The sequence below is a fragment of the Hyla sarda genome, chromosome 12 (assembly GCF_029499605.1).
Source record: "Hyla sarda isolate aHylSar1 chromosome 12, aHylSar1.hap1, whole genome shotgun sequence".
NCBI lineage: Eukaryota > Metazoa > Chordata > Amphibia > Anura > Hylidae > Hyla > Hyla sarda.
Window position 1 is genome coordinate 5,998,220 of NC_079200.1, and position 15,754 is coordinate 6,013,973.

Here is a 15,754-nt window from a genome sequence, read left to right on the forward strand (position 1 = left end):
CACTTGTCATTTGAACAAACTTTGTTTAATAACTTATGTTCAATAGCACAAGTAAATATAAGAAACTCTGTAATATATCTTATTAGACAAAAATGCTTCTTTCTCCTGTTATCAAACTCCCCCCCCCCCCCCCCATGTGAGAATGTATTTTACTCTGAAAATCAGCTCAGCTTTGTCCTGTATCTGCAAGACAAGCAATGTCTATGGAGGGGGGAGAAGGGAAATGCAGACAAGTAATACAAGTCTATGGAGGGGGGAGGAGGGAGCTGCAGACAAGTAATACGAGTCTATGGAGGGGGCGGAGCTGCAATGAAGGGGGGAGGAGGGAACTCCAGACAAGTAATACACGTCTATGGAGGGGGGAGGAGGGAGCTCCAGACAAGTAATACAAGTCTATGGAGGGGGAAGGAGGGAACTCCAGACAAGTAATGCAAGTCTATGGAGGCGGGAGGAGAGAGCTTAAGACAAGAAATACAAGTCTATGGAGGAGGGAGCTGCAGACAAGTAATACAAGTCTATGGAGGGGGGAGGAGGGAGCTCCAGACAAGTAATACAAGTCTATGGAGGGGGGAGCTGCAGACAAGTAATATGAGTCTATGGAGGGGGGGGGGGGAGCTGCTGACAAGTAATACGAGTCTATGGAGGGGGGGGAGCTGCAGACAAGTAATATGAGTCTATGGAGAGGGGGAGAAGGGAAATGCAGACAAGTAATATGAGTCTATGGAGGGGGGAGAAGGGAGCTCCAGACAAGTAATACAAGTCTATGGAGGGGGAGGAGGGAGCTCCAGACAAGTAATACAAGTTTATGGAGGGGGAAGGAGGGAGCTCCAGACAAGTAATACAAGTCTATGGAGGGTGGGGGGGGGGGGGGAGGAAGCTGCAGACAAGTAATACAAGTCTATGGAGGGGGGGGGGGAGGGAACTCCAGACAAGTAATACATGTCTATGGAGGGGGAGGAGGGAGCTCCAGACAAGTAATACAAGTCTATGGAGGGGAAGGAGGGAACTCCAGACAAGTAATACAAGTCTATGGAGGGGGGAGGAGGGAGCTCCAGACAAGTAATACACGTCTATGGAGGGGGGAGGAGGGAGCTCCAGACAAGTAATACAAGTCTATGGAGGGGGAAGGAGGGAACTCCAGACAAGTAATACAAGTCTATGGAGGGGGAAGGAGGGAACTCCAGACAAGTAATACAAGTCTATGGAGGGGGGAGGAGGGAGCTCCAGACAAGTAATACAAGTCTATGGAGGGGGAAGGAGGGAGCTCCAGACAAGTAATACAAGTCTATGGAGTGGGAGGAGGGAGCTTCAGACAAGTAATACAAGTCTATGGAGGGGGGAGGAGGGAGCTCCAGACAAGTAATACAAGTCTATGGAGGGAGGAGGAGGGAGCTCCAGACAAGTAATACAAGTCTATGGAAGGGGGAGGAGGGAGCTCCAGACAAGTAATACAAGTCTACGGAGGGGAGGAGGGAACTCCAGACAAGTAATACAAGTCTATGGAGGCGGGAGGAGGGAGCTCCAGACAAGTAATACAAGTCTACAGAGGGAGGAGGGAGCTCCAGACAAGTAATACAAGTCTATGAAGGGGGAGGAGGGAGCTCCAGACAAGTAATACAAGTCTACGGAGGGGAGGAGGGAGCTCCAGGCAAGTAATACAAGTCTATGGAGGGGGAGGAGGGATCTCCAGACAAGTAATACAAGTCTATGGAGGGAGGAGGAGGGAGCTCCAGACAAGTAATACAAGTCTATGGAGGGGGAAGGAGGGAACTCCAGACAAGTAATACAAGTCTATGGAGTGGGAGGAGGGAGCTCCAGACAAGTAATACAAGTCTATGAAGGGGGAGGAGGGAGCTCCAGACAAGTAATACAAGTCTACGGAGGGGAGGAGGGAGCTCCAGGCAAGTAATACAAGTCTATGGAGGGGGAGGAGGGATCTCCAGACAAGTAATACAAGTCTATGGAGGGAGGAGGAGGGAGCTCCAGACAAGTAATACAAGTCTATGAAGGGAGAGGAGGGAGCTCCAGACAAGTAATACAAGTCTATGGAGGGGGAGGAGGGATCTCCAGACAAGTAATACAAGTCTATGGAGGGAGGAGGAGGGAGCTCCAGACAAGTAATACAAGTCTATGGAGGGGGAAGGAGGGAACTCCAGACAAGTAATACAAGTCTATGGAGTGGGAGGAGGGAGCTCCAGACAAGTAATACAAGTCTATGAAGGGGGAGGAGGGAGCTCCAGACAAGTAATACAAGTCTACGGAGGGGAGGAGGGAGCTCCAGGCAAGTAATACAAGTCTATGGAGGGGGAGGAGGGATCTCCAGACAAGTAATACAAGTCTATGGAGGGAGGAGGAGGGAGCTCCAGACAAGTAATACAAGTCTATGGAAGGGGGAGGAGGGAGCTCCAGACAAGTAATACAAGTCTACGGAGGGGAGGAGGGAGCTCCAGACAAGTAATACAAGTCTATGGAGGAGGGAGCTCCAGACTAATAATACAAGTCTATGGAGGGGGAAGGAGGGAGCTCCAGACAAGTAATACAAGTCTATGGAGGGGGGAACTCCAGACAAGTAATACAAGTCTATGGAGGGGGGAGCTCCAGACAAGCAATATCAATCTATGGAGGTAGCTTAAGAAGGGAGCTTCAGACAAGTAATACAAGTTTATGGAGGGGGAAGGAGGGAGCTCCAGACAAGTAATACAAGTCTATGGAGGGGGAAGGAGGGAGCTCCAGACAAGTAATACAAGTCTATGGAGGGGGGAGGAGGGAGCTCCAGACAAGTAATACAAGTCTATGGAGGGGGAAGGAGGGAACTCCAGACAAGTAATACAAGTCTATGGAGGGGGGAGGAGGGAGCTCCAGACAAGTAATACAAGTCTATGGAGGGGGAAGGAGGGAGCTCCAGACAAGTAATACAAGTCTATGGAGTGGGAGGAGGGAGCTTCAGACAAGTAATACAAGTCTATGGAGGGGAGAGGAGGGAGCTCCAGACAAGTAATACAAGTCTATGGAGGGAGGAGGAGGGAGCTCCAGACAAGTAATACAAGTCTATGGAAGGGGGAGGAGGGAGCTCCAGACAAGTAATACAAGTCTACGGAGGGGAGGAGGGAACTCCAGACAAGTAATACAAGTCTATGGAGGCGGGAGGAGGGAGCTCCAGACAAGTAATACAAGTCTACAGAGGGGAGGAGGGAACTCCAGACAAGTAATACAAGTCTATGGAGGAGGGAGCTCCAGACTAATAATACAAGTCTATGGAGGGGGGAGGAGGGAGCCCCAGACAAGTAATACAAGTCTATGGAGGGAGGAGGGAGCTCCAGACAAGTAATACAAGTCTATGGAGGGGGGAGGAGGGAGCCCCAGACAAGTAATACAAGTCTATGGAGGGAGGAGGAGGGAGCTCCAGACAAGTAATACAAGTCTATGGAAGGGGGAGAAGGGAGCTCCAGACAAGTAATACAAGTCTATGGAGGGGGGGAGGAGGGAGCTCCAGACAAGTAATACAAGTCTATGCAGGGGGGAGGAGGGAGCTCCAGACAAGTAATACAAGTCTATGAAGGAGGAGGAGGGAGCTCCAGACAAGTAATACAAGTCTATGGAGGGGGGAGCTCCAGACAAGCAATATCAATTTATGGAGGTAGCTCAAGAAGGGAGCTCTAGAAAAGCTACTGTAAAGAAATCTATGGCGGGGGGAGGAGGGAGCTCCAACCACCAACTCTAGAAGAACTGCAAATTATAGATTAAAACAATTAACACAGGTAGCACCACATTTATTTATAGTTAAAGGGTTACTCCGCTCCCCAGCGTCCGGAACATTGAGTTCCGAACGCTGGGTGCGGGCTTCTGTGTTCACATCCTGCCCCCTCGTGACATCACATCCTGCCCCCTCAATGCAAGTCTATGGGAGGGGGTGTGAGGGCCGTCGCACCCCCTTCCCATAGACTTTCATTGAGGGGGCAGGACGTGATGTCACGAGGGGATGGGCGTGAACACGGAAGCCCGCACCCAGCGTTCGGAACTCAATGTTCCGGACGCTGGGGACCGGAGTAACCCTTTAAATAAGCCATAAAGAAAGGTAAGCATACCCAGATAATATTATTTGGAATTTCACACTGAGATTCCGCAGCAGCCGCGTCCCATTGATTTCAATAGGATTCTGCTGTTCACATGTCTATTCCTTCTGCCAACTCCGCACGGAAATGCATTTCTGAGCAGTCCTAGCGCCGGCATGTTCTGCAGGCGCTCTGCTGTCAGCTGAATGTTCCCACGGGGATTTTCCATGCGGACATCCCCCTTGTGAACATAGCCTTATTGTAAGTAGCAATAGTGCTTTAAGGGGTACTCCGCCCCTAGACATCTTATCCCGTTTCTAAAGTATAGGGAATAAGATGTCCGATCTCTGTGCAGCACCCGGCATTCTGAACAGTATGTTTAGAATGCCGGGTTCCCGCGGCAGGAGACAAGACGTCACGCCACATCCCCTCCATTCATGTCTATGGGAGGGGGCGTTGCGTCCGTCACTCCCCCTCCCATAGACATGAATGGAGGGGGCGTGGCGTGATGTCTTGTCTCCTGCCGCGGGAAGCCGGCATTCTAAACATACTGTTCATATATCATGCTTAAAAAAGTATCCCTTATCCAAAGGATAGTGGATAAGTTTTAGATTGCTGGGGGTCCAATCACTGGGACCCCTCGCGATCTGACACTACGGACAGGGGATACGTTTTAATGCATGATATATCTCCTTTAACCCCTTAACGACGCAGGACGTATATTTACGTCCTGCGCCGGCCCCGCGATATGAAGCGGGATCGCGCCGCGATCCCGCATCATATCGCGTCGGTCCCGGCGCTCATCAACGGCCGGGACCCGCGGCTAATACCACACATCGCCGATCGCGGCGTTGTGCGGTATTAACCCTTTAGAAGCGGCGGTCAAAGCTGACCGCCGCTTCTGAAGTGAAAGTGACCCGGCTGCTCAGTCGGGCTGTTCGGGACCGCCGCGGTGAAATCGCGGCGTCCCGAACAGCTGACCGGACACCGGGAGGGCCCTTACCTGCCTCCTCGGTGTCCGATCGACGAATGACTGCTCCGTGCCTGAGATCCAGGCAGGAGCAGTCAAGCGCCGATAACGCTGATCACAGGCGTGTTAATACACGCCAGTGATCAGCATGAGAGATCAGTGTGTGCAGTGTTATAGGTCCCTATGGGATAACAATGATCAGTATAAGAGATCAGTGTGTGCAGTGTTATAGGTCCCTATGGGATAACAATGATCAGTATAAGAGATCAGTGTGTGCAGTGTTATAGGTCCCTATGGGATAACAATGATCAGTATAAGAGATCAGTGTGTGCAGTGTTATAGGTCCCTATGGGACCTATAACACTGCAAAAAAAAATGTAAAAAAAAAAGTGTTAATAAAGATCATTAACTCCTTCCCTAATAAAAGTTTGAATCACCCCCCTTTTCCCATAAAAAAAATAAAACAGTGTAAAAAAAAAAAACATATGTGGTATCGCCGCATGTGTAAATGTCCGATCTATAAAAATATATCATTAATTAAACCGCACGGTCAATGGCGTACGCGCAAAAAAATTCCAAAGTCCAAAAAGCGTATTTTGGTCACTTTTTATACCATTAAAAAATGAATAAAAAGTGATCAAAAAGTCCGATCAAAACAAAAATCATACCGATAAAAACTTCAGATCACGGCGCAAAAAATGAGCCCCCATACCGCCCTGTACGTGGAAAAATAAAAAAGTTATAGGGGTCAGAAGATGACATTTTTAAACGTATAAATTTTCCTGCATGTAGTTATGATTTTTTCCAGAAGTGCGACAAAATCAAACCTATATAAGTAGGGGATCATTTTAACCGTATGGACCTACAGAATAATGATAAGGTATAATTTTTTACCAAAATATGCACCGCGTAGAAACGGAAGCCCTCAAAAGTTACAAAATGGCGTTTTTTTTCCGATTTTGTCGCACAATGATTTTTTTTTCCATTTCTCCGTGCATTTTTGGGTAAAATGACTAATGTCACGCCAAAGTAGAATTGGCGACGCAAAAAATAAGCCATAATATGGATTTTTAGGTGGAAAATTGAAAGGGTTATGATTTTTAAAAGGTAAGGAGGAAAAAACGAAAGTGCAAAAATGGAAAAACCCTGAGTCCTTAAGGGATTAAAGGGGTTATCCAGGAAAAAACTTTTTTTTATATATCAACTGGCTCCAGAAAGTTAAACAGATTTGTAAATTACTTCTATTAAAAAATCTTAATCCGTTCAGTACTTATGAGCTGCTGAAGTTGAGTTGTTCTTTTCTGTCTAAGTGCTCTCTGATGACACCTGTCTCGGGAACTGTCCAGAGTAGAAGCAAATCCCCATAGCAAACCTCTTTTACTCTGTGCAGTTCCCGAGACAAGCAGAGGTGTCAGCAGAGTGCACTGTTGCCAGACAGAAAAGAACAACTCAACTTCAGCAGCTGATAATTATTGGAAGGATTAAGATTTTTAATAGCAGTAATTTACAAATCTGTTTAACTTTCTGCAGCCGGTTTATATATATATATATATATATATATATATATATATATAGGGGAATATGCAAAGCAGCTCATTACACAACCTTTTCAGGTAGTGTTCCCTGGTATCCTGAATCTCCGTTACACCTGAAGAGGTGTCCTCTCCCTGAGGAAAGTACTGACCCCTTTTATATATATATATATATATATATATATATATATATATATATATATAGAGGAGGGAAGCAGCACTCCTGCGATAAAGGTGAACGGGTGCCTGACTGTTGTTGATCTGGGTCAGAGATCCAAAATAATGTAGTAAAGTAGAAGCAGTGCACTCCAAGCTGGTGAAATAAAGTGATGTCTTTATTTACTCCAAAGTGAGCTACGTTTCGGCAGCCTCCCGCTGCCTTTGTCAAGCAACAAAATGGTGGAGAAGGAGGATACTTATAGGTCACGCAGGACCGCCCTCATAATTAGAATTGACATGTAAACAAATCCATGTGGTATGCAATAACAGCGATCAAAATCAAATAACAGTGCATGATACATGTGTATGTGGTGTGCGTAGAAAAGGCGCACAGATAGTACAGAGAACAAATGATGTGACAATGGAATACTGAAGCAATTCTACAATCTAGATGCACAAGTGGGCGGGGGGGGCCGCGGTCACTCACCCGGCGAGGCAGCATGACGTGAAGGCAAAGACCAAGGCATTTCCGGCATGTACGGGAGCTTCATGCGGCGTGCGAAAGTGACGAGTATCAACAAACACCATGTGGGCTGTTCTGTGCACTGGATCCTGGAGACCGGGGCGTCCTGTGCGGCGCATGTGCACACTTGGAAGGAGCGAGGACAGCGCCATCTTGGAAGTGGTATGTGTGGGCTCCGGTGTTTCACGGCAATCTCCTGGTGGGTGACAGCAACTCCATGCTACGCTATGACAGTCATCACCCCCGGAGCATGGTCCGCTCCCTACCGATAAGTCAGATGATTAGAGCCAGGAGAATTTTCAGCTCCGACTCTCGGGTCGACACAGCCCTTGACTCTATGGTCAACAACTTTCTCGACAGAGGGTACGCTAAACAATTAGTGCTAGAAAGCAAAGACAAAGTCAAGTCCATGACTAGAGAGAGCCTTCTCAGGACCAAGAACAAACAATCACAACAACGACTAGCCTTTGTCTCTACTTACTCGGGAATGTCACAGAAAGTTTCCAACATTCTCAGGAAACATTGGCATGTCCTGCGTAGTGGTACAGACAACATCCCAAAACTACACAATCCCCCTATCATGGCCTATAGACGTCCACCCAATCTGCAGGACAAACTTGTCAAAGCAGACATTGCCCTTACAAAGTTACTTCAGGGGTGCCAACCCAGGCTCCTTCCCCTGCAGAACTTGTGTCCACTGTTCATACATGTCAAAAGGCAACCAATTTACACACCCAACCACAGGCAAAACATACGACATAAAACAATATCTAACCTGCACCACCCCCTATGTCGTCTACGTCCTTTAATGCCCTTGCCGCCTTCTGTATGTGGGTGAAACTTCTTTGGAAGCCAAAGTAAGAATCACCCAACACAGATAGACCATCAGAAAGGGGAAACTTGACTTACCAGTGCCAAAGCACTTTACTGAACACAAACACCTTGAAAAAGACTTGAAATTTACCCTGTTAGACCATGTACCCCTTCCTAAACGTGGGGGTAACAGATCTGCTAAACTTAAACGTAGAGAGCTCTGGTGGATCTACGAGCTGAATTCACTGAAACCTACAGGTCTTAACGTTGAGTTCACCGTTACTCACGATATTTGCAATGCTTAATTAGCTCTGCTCATCTCCTTTTGTCCTCCCTCTCAGTATAGGTTTGGTTCTTATATTATTTTATTTTACTGTATATAAACTTCTTTTATTCACCTTAACTTTTCTTTCTTTCTCTTTGCAGAAGTGGACTCGAGGCCCCTCGCTCACCCATGTCAACCCTCCAGGCAGACCAGGCACCTTGTCCACACACAACACACCACCAGCACTTGGACCTGAGACCACCCCCTCCTTGGGCAGCCCACCCATTTGTGACTCCAACCAGGTGCTGTCACTTCTCCAGTGACGGATGGCACACAGGCACTCCGTGCTGACTGCCTATGGTGGCCACCGGAGTTGCCCCCCAGGACAACTAGAGAGCTGCGGTTCCCGCGACACTCAGGTTTTTACCTTGTGCAGAAATCAGCCATCAGGAGATTGCCGTGAAACACCGGAGCCCACACATACCACTTCCAAGATGGCGCTGTCCTCGCTCCTTCCAAGTGTGCGCATGCGCCGCACAGGACGCCCCGGTCTCCAGGATCCAGTGCACAGAACAGCCCACATGGTGTTTGTTGATACTCGTCACTTCCGCACGCCGCATGAAGCTCCCGTACATGCCGGAAATGCCTTGGTCTTTGCCTTCACGTCATGCTGCCTCGCCGGGTGAGTGACCGCGGCCCCCCGCCCACTTGTGCATCTAGATTGTAGAATTGCTTCAGTATTCCATTGTCACATCATTTGTTCTCTGTACTATCTGTGCGCCTTTTCTACGCACACCACATACACATGTATCATGCACTGTTATTTGATTTTGATCGCTGTTATTGCATACCACATGGATTTGTTTACATGTCAATTCTAATTATGAGGGCGGTCCTGCGTGACCTATAAGTATCCTCCTTCTCCACCATTTTGTTGCTTGACAAAGGCAGCGGGAGGCTGCCGAAACGCAGCTCACTTTGGAGTAAATAAAGACATCACTTTATTTCACCAGCTTGGAGTGCACTGCTTCTACTTTACTATATATATAAATATATATATAAAAAGTTTTTTCCTGGAATACCCCTTTAATGCAATGCAAATAATGCCCAGTGGGAATCCACTTATTAAAGGGATTATCCAGTAATAGAAAAACAGAGCTAATTTCTTTCAAAAACAGTTCCATGTCTGTTTCCAGGTTGGGTGTGGTTTTACAACTTGGCTCCATTTACTTCAATGGAACTGAGCTGCAGAACCACACCCAACCTGGAGACAGACAGGGAGCTGTTTTTGATAGGAAGTAGCTCTGTTTTTCTATTCCTGGAGAACCCCTTTATATGAGTTACCCAAACGGAATTCTGTAGCCCAGCAAACACCATACCTACCAAGGACGCTCCGTTGTTCCCCCACCTCACAAAATGTCCAGACTATTAAAATATAGCGTTAATGAAAGCGTACAGTCTATGGCATATGCGTGAAAAAAATTCCAAAGTACAGAATTGCGTATTTGAGGTCACTTCATAGATCAAACATTTTTTTTTTAATAAAAAACGATCAAATAGTCCCATTAGAAAAACTGTATAAAAAATGATTTAATAGTCCATTCGATAGAAACGGCGCAAAAAATATGACCCTAATATATCCCCATTTATAGAAAAATAAGGAAGCATATTAATTTATGTACAAAATGTTATATTTTTTAAAATTTGTAATATAAAACCAATACAAATAAATATCATTGAAATTGTACGGACCCACAGAATAAATATAATGGGTCATCTTTAGCTAAAAGTGCGCTGTGAAGAAACGGAAGCCCCTAAAATTTATGAAATGGTGTTTTTTGTTGTTGTTTTTTTTTTTTGTCTTCATTCTGGGCAACAAATTTTTTTTTCCGCAGTACATTTTGTGGTGAAATGAGTGATGTCATTATAAAGTACAATTGGTGGCGCAAAAAACAACAACCTCATATGGGTCTGTAGGGGGAAATTGGAGGAGGAGGAAAAACTAACGTGTAAAAATAAAAAAAAACTGCATCCTCAAGGGGTTAAATGTAGTTATTTCCTATACAATAAAACAACATACAGTATTGACAAAATTTCCCTCATTACAAACTTCCCGCCTGTCACTTTTTTTTTTTTTATCTTGAACAAAACTTTATTGACAAAAGCCACGGCTTTACATTCGCGCATGCGCTTCAGACGCGGTGTAACGCTGCGCAGGCGTCACGCGCTCCCTTACTCCGTGCGTGCGCCGTGCACGGCGTAAACCCACTGCGCAGGTGCCACACGCCCCTTCCACCTAAAAGCTTTATTGCTTTTAGACAGTCCGTGTTATGTCGCCCCTTGCGCATGCGCAGTACACGCTGTCGTTTCCTCCTTTACACCACCGGCCGCTGCCATCTTCACCGGGGCGGAAGAGGCGAGTAGAGAGACTTCGGTACTGACAGCGGTCCCGGGCCCCGGCGGTGTGGTGTCAGGCCGTTCCCTGGCGTGGTGAGTGTGTGTGGGCTCCGGGGGGAGCTGTCATTGTGGGGGAGACATTGTTGTGGCTCCGTCCTGTCATGTGACGCACCGCCGTCTCCTCATGTCTGGTCCCCGGGGAAGATTGTGTTATATCAGGTTATTATCAGATATCACCGTCAGTCACTGCCCTGGGCGACAAGCCGTAAAGTAATTCACTTATTATTGTGGAGAATAGTGGGCTTCACCCTGGGGCTCTCCAGTGATGGACTATTATAGCGAATGTATTTCTGAGCAGGCTGGGAGTTGTAGTCCTTTATAGCTAAAGACACATTGTTTCTGAGCAGGCTGGGAGTTGTAGTCCTTTATAGCTAAAGACACATTGTTTCTGAGCAGGCTGGGAGTTGTAGTCCTTTATAGCTAAAGACCCTCACATTATGTGTCTGAGCAGGCTGGGAGTTGTAGTCCTTTACAGCTAAAGACCCTCATGTTATGTTTCTGAGCAGGCTGGGAGTGGTAGTCTCAGGTTGTATTTCTGGACATGCTGGGAGTTGTAGTCTTACAATAGCTTAAGAGCAGGTTGCGGGAATCCCTGGCGGGGGTGATCCCAATATTCTGTCTTGCGGGATTGGTGCTTCACCGGGATGTTGAAGAAGTTTTCGCAGGCAGTTCACTGTAAAAAACTTTATTCACCAGAGTATAATTCATACAGAGGCAAATAGGTTTACACAGCTGAGTTGGCAGAACAACGCGTTTCGAGAGGGGATTCCTCTCTTCGTCAGGTCCCAAGCTATCTGTGTAAACCAATTTGCCTCTGTATGAATTATAATCTGGTGAATAAAAATGTTTTTCACAGTGAACTGCCTGCGAAAACTTCTTCAACATCCCGGTGAAGCGCTGATCCCGCAAGTCAGAATATTGGGATCACCCCCGCCAGGGATTCCTGCAACCTGCCTCCAGCTACGTTCCTGACCACTGCTAATGGTACCGACGATCAGATGCTTTCTCTCCTTTTTCACCCCCCTATTTCAGGTAAGTCTTGGACACACTGGGAATGCTGGAGAAGTTGGCTGCCCAGGTATGCTGGGAGTTGTAGTTTTACAACAGCTGCAGAGCCACAGGTTGGCTGCCCAGGTATGCTGGGAGTTGTAGTTTTACAACAACTGCAGAGCCACAGGTTGGCTGCCCAGGTATGCTGGGAGTCATAGCCCTACGATAGCTGCAGAGCCCCAGGTTGTCTTTCTGGACATGCAGGAACTTAGTCTTACAATAGCTGAAGAGCCCAGGTAGTCGGTCTGGGTATGCTGGGAGTTGTAGTTGTATATCTGAAGATCCTGGGCTGTTCATATGCTGGGATATACACCTGCAAATAAAACCCAAACCCTCAAATGAAACACAAGAAACATATATATGAAAATCAATCTTTATTGTAATGAATAATAAAATGGCATAAATATATGCAGTATTATAAACATGGATAACACAATGGGACAGAAAGATGCGGGGAGCTGAGGTGACTCCTAGATGAAGCCATCCCGGCGAAACGCATTGGGGTATTGTTGGCGGTACTGGTGGTAAGTCTGTCCAGGCACTGTATGTACCTTATATCCCCCGCCATACATGATTCATTATGTGGCCATTGTTAATGTATCTCTTGCGCACTTGATTCATTTATTTTAGTGCCTTCCTATATATTTATATATGTGAGAGCCATATTAGTGTACAGTGTTAATTCACTCTCTGATATATAGATATATAATTCACTCTCTGATATATATAGATATATAATTCACTCTCTGATATATATATATATATATATATATAGATATATAATTCACTCTGATATATAGATATATAATTCACTCTCTGATATATATAGATATATAATTCACTCTCTGATATATATAGATATATATAATTCACTCTCTGATATATATAGATATATATAATTCACTCTCTGATATATATAGATATATATAATTCACTCTCTGATATATATAGATATATATAATTCACTCTCTGATATATATAGATATATATAATTCACTCTCTGATATATATAGATATATATAATTCACTCTCTGATATATAATTCACTCTCTCTGATTTATACCTATTGACTCTCTCATATTTATCCAACTTTATATCCTTTTTGTACACAATTTTAGGCCCATTGCACAACATGGCATTATTGTGAGGCTTACAGTACGTGCTTCTGCAGGTTCACCCCAGCACCCGCATCTTTATATCCCATTGTGCTATACATGTTTTATTTATGTTTTTATTATTCATTACAATAAAGATTGATTTTCATTTCTATGTTTCTTGTATTTCATTTGAAGGTTTGAGTTCTATTTGTAGGTGTTCACCCGCCCTCAGTCTAGTATCATTTTTTTTTTGCGACACCCTATAGGGATCCTACATTGGTGCTAGATATGCTGGGAGTTATAATTTTATAGCTAAAGAGCCCTAGGTTGACAGGATATGCTAGGAGTTGTAGTCTTACACTCGCTGAATAGCCCATGGTTTTCTTTCTGGGAATGTTGGGAGTTGTTACTGCAGCTAAATAGCTTCAGATTAGTTGTCCTGGGAATGCTGGAGAGCCTCAGGTTGGCTGTCTGGGTATGCTGGGAGTTGTATTTGTATAGTTGAAGAGCTTCAGGCTGTCTGTCTAGATATGCTGGGAGTTGTTGTCTTATAGCTGAAGAGCCCCAGGATGTCTGTCTTGGCATGCTGGGAGTTGTAGTCCTACAATAACTTAGGAGCATCGGGTCATTTATGGTGGGAATGCTGAAGACCGTAAGGCTGTCGGTCCAGGCTTGCTGGAAGTTGTAGTTCCCCCCAACAGCGGTAGAGCCAAAGATTCTGTCCGGACATGCTGGGAGTTGTAGTTTTGCAACAGTTGGAGGCGAACTGGTTGGGATAACCAGTTGGGGTTAATATGTATAACCCTGGTTGGACAGGGGGTGGATGGTTTTTGTTGACGTGCCACATTATGGGGGCACAAGTGATCACATGATCGCCAGATCCACGCTCATCGAGAGACAACAATCTTATGTGTATGGGATGGGCCAAGTCTGGAAGCTGCCTGGTGTTGTCTCTCCATTTATTATTATTATATTTATTATTTATTATTTTAATTTGATTGTGTATTCCATGTCCCATTAATTTAAATAGGACTCCACGGCACAGTTCACACAGAGCAGATTTTGTTCACAATGCATTTGAAGGAAAACAATAAATGATGTGCCGCTTCTTGGTGCAGAATCTCAGTGGGTAACGGGGCATTTATTGTCAATTGGATGAGGGGTGAATCTATGTGCCAAATAAATTATTCTCCATTGGAAGTGGGTTGGGAATCTGTTGTCTAATTGTTGCCTTTTGCCGCTGTGCACATTGACGAATTCTGCACGCTCTGCCTAACTGACTGTGCATGTGTAGCCAAATGCCTGCACATTGTTTTTCCCCTCCCTTAAAAAAAAAAAAAATAATAATAATAATTTCATTGCACTGTACATTTTATGGTAAAATGAAAGGTGTCATTACAAAGTACAATTGGTCACACAAAAAAGTAAATCCACATATAGGTCTGTGGATGGAAAAATAAGAGTTATGGTTTAAAAACACAAAAAGGAAATATATACAGTGATCCCTCAACATACGATGGTAATTGGTTCCAAATGAACCATCGTTACTTGAATTTGTCGTATGTTGAGGGATCCGTTCAATAATAATATAATCAGTTATACTCGCGTGTCCCCGCCGCTCCAGACAGTCACCGCTGCCCTGGATTGTCGCTCTCCATCGCCGTCATCACGGCGCTCCTATTGGATGACAGGGTGGCGACGTGATGATGACTAAGGAGAGCGACGGCCATGCAGCGGAGCGTGAAGAGGACGGTCCGGAACGTTGGGGGGATCGGTGAATGACACTCACCGGAGCACACGGGTGGCAGCTGAAGAAGTCTGCGCTGCCGGATAGCGGTTTATGCGATGGCCCCGACATATAAAAGCATCGTATGTTGATGCTGCCTTCACCATGCAGTGGCCATATATTGATTAGTTGATCTGCCCTAATATATATTTTTGGAGTTTCTCTTTGATGTATTTATTGGACCTGTTTAGATACGTTGTATATTTTGTTGCTGTGAGACAGTGTTTCCCAACCAGGGTGGCTCCATATGTTGTAAAACTACAACTCCCAGCATACCCAGACAGCCAAAGGTTTGTCTGCCTCCTCCACTCTGTCCCCTAAAGGTAAACAAAGGCTTCCCTCTCATCTCAGCAGCCTTTGGCTGTCTGGGCATGCTGTGAGTTGTAGTTTTGCAACTGCTGGAGGCACCATATTGGGAAACACTTGAATCAGTCGGGTTACACATGTTTACAAACTGGATATATCCGGAAGGGCTGTGTTTACTGTATATAGTTCCTTTGTACAACAGAAACAGCGCGGTGTAAGAAGTTATTGTGCACAGGCGCGGAAGAGTCCTGAGCCGAATCGGTTTGGTGTTTATTCTCTGGCAATGAGATTTGTGCTTGTGTCCTTTTGCTTTATTTAAAAAAATAATAATTTTATATATAATTATTTTATTATTATTATAAAAAAAAATATATATATATTTATTATTATAATTCTAATTATTATTATAATTTTTTTTTTTTCCCCAATATTAAATATTGTTCTAGTTGTTAGCTTGGAAAGACTGCAGCAGAGTTTCCCTTTAATAGATAACAAATGGAGGCTTCATTAGATAAAGCGCTAGTATCAGGGTTTTATTGTCGTCATGACATTGAACTTTGAAGCTGCTCTTAAAGGACTGTATAAGGCAGTGTTTCCCAACCAGGGGGCCTCCAGCTGTTGGAACACAACAAAACTCTCAGCAGGCCCAGAGAGACCAAAGACCTTTCTACCTCCTCCAGAGGAACCACACTGTCCCCAAAAGGTAAATCAAGGCTGCCCTCTCATTTCATCCCTGAGTGCCAT

At 45.2% G+C, this 15,754-nt stretch overlaps 1 protein-coding gene across 3 annotated transcripts in view; it reads left to right on the plus strand.

Moving 5' to 3' along the window:
* The first annotated feature begins 10,564 nt into the window (after positions 1-10,564).
* ITCH (itchy E3 ubiquitin protein ligase) overlaps positions 10,565-15,754 on the plus strand; it is an 80,262-nt gene continuing 75,072 nt past the window's right edge. For 2 of the 3 annotated variants that reach the window (XR_008849378.1, XM_056549234.1), the window contains exon 1: positions 10,565-10,804. The gene's annotated coding sequence lies outside the window, so the exon portion shown is untranslated. Of the gene's footprint in view, positions 10,805-11,755; positions 11,804-15,754 lie in introns of those variants that run through there. The other variant, XM_056549235.1, reaches the window with a different exon arrangement.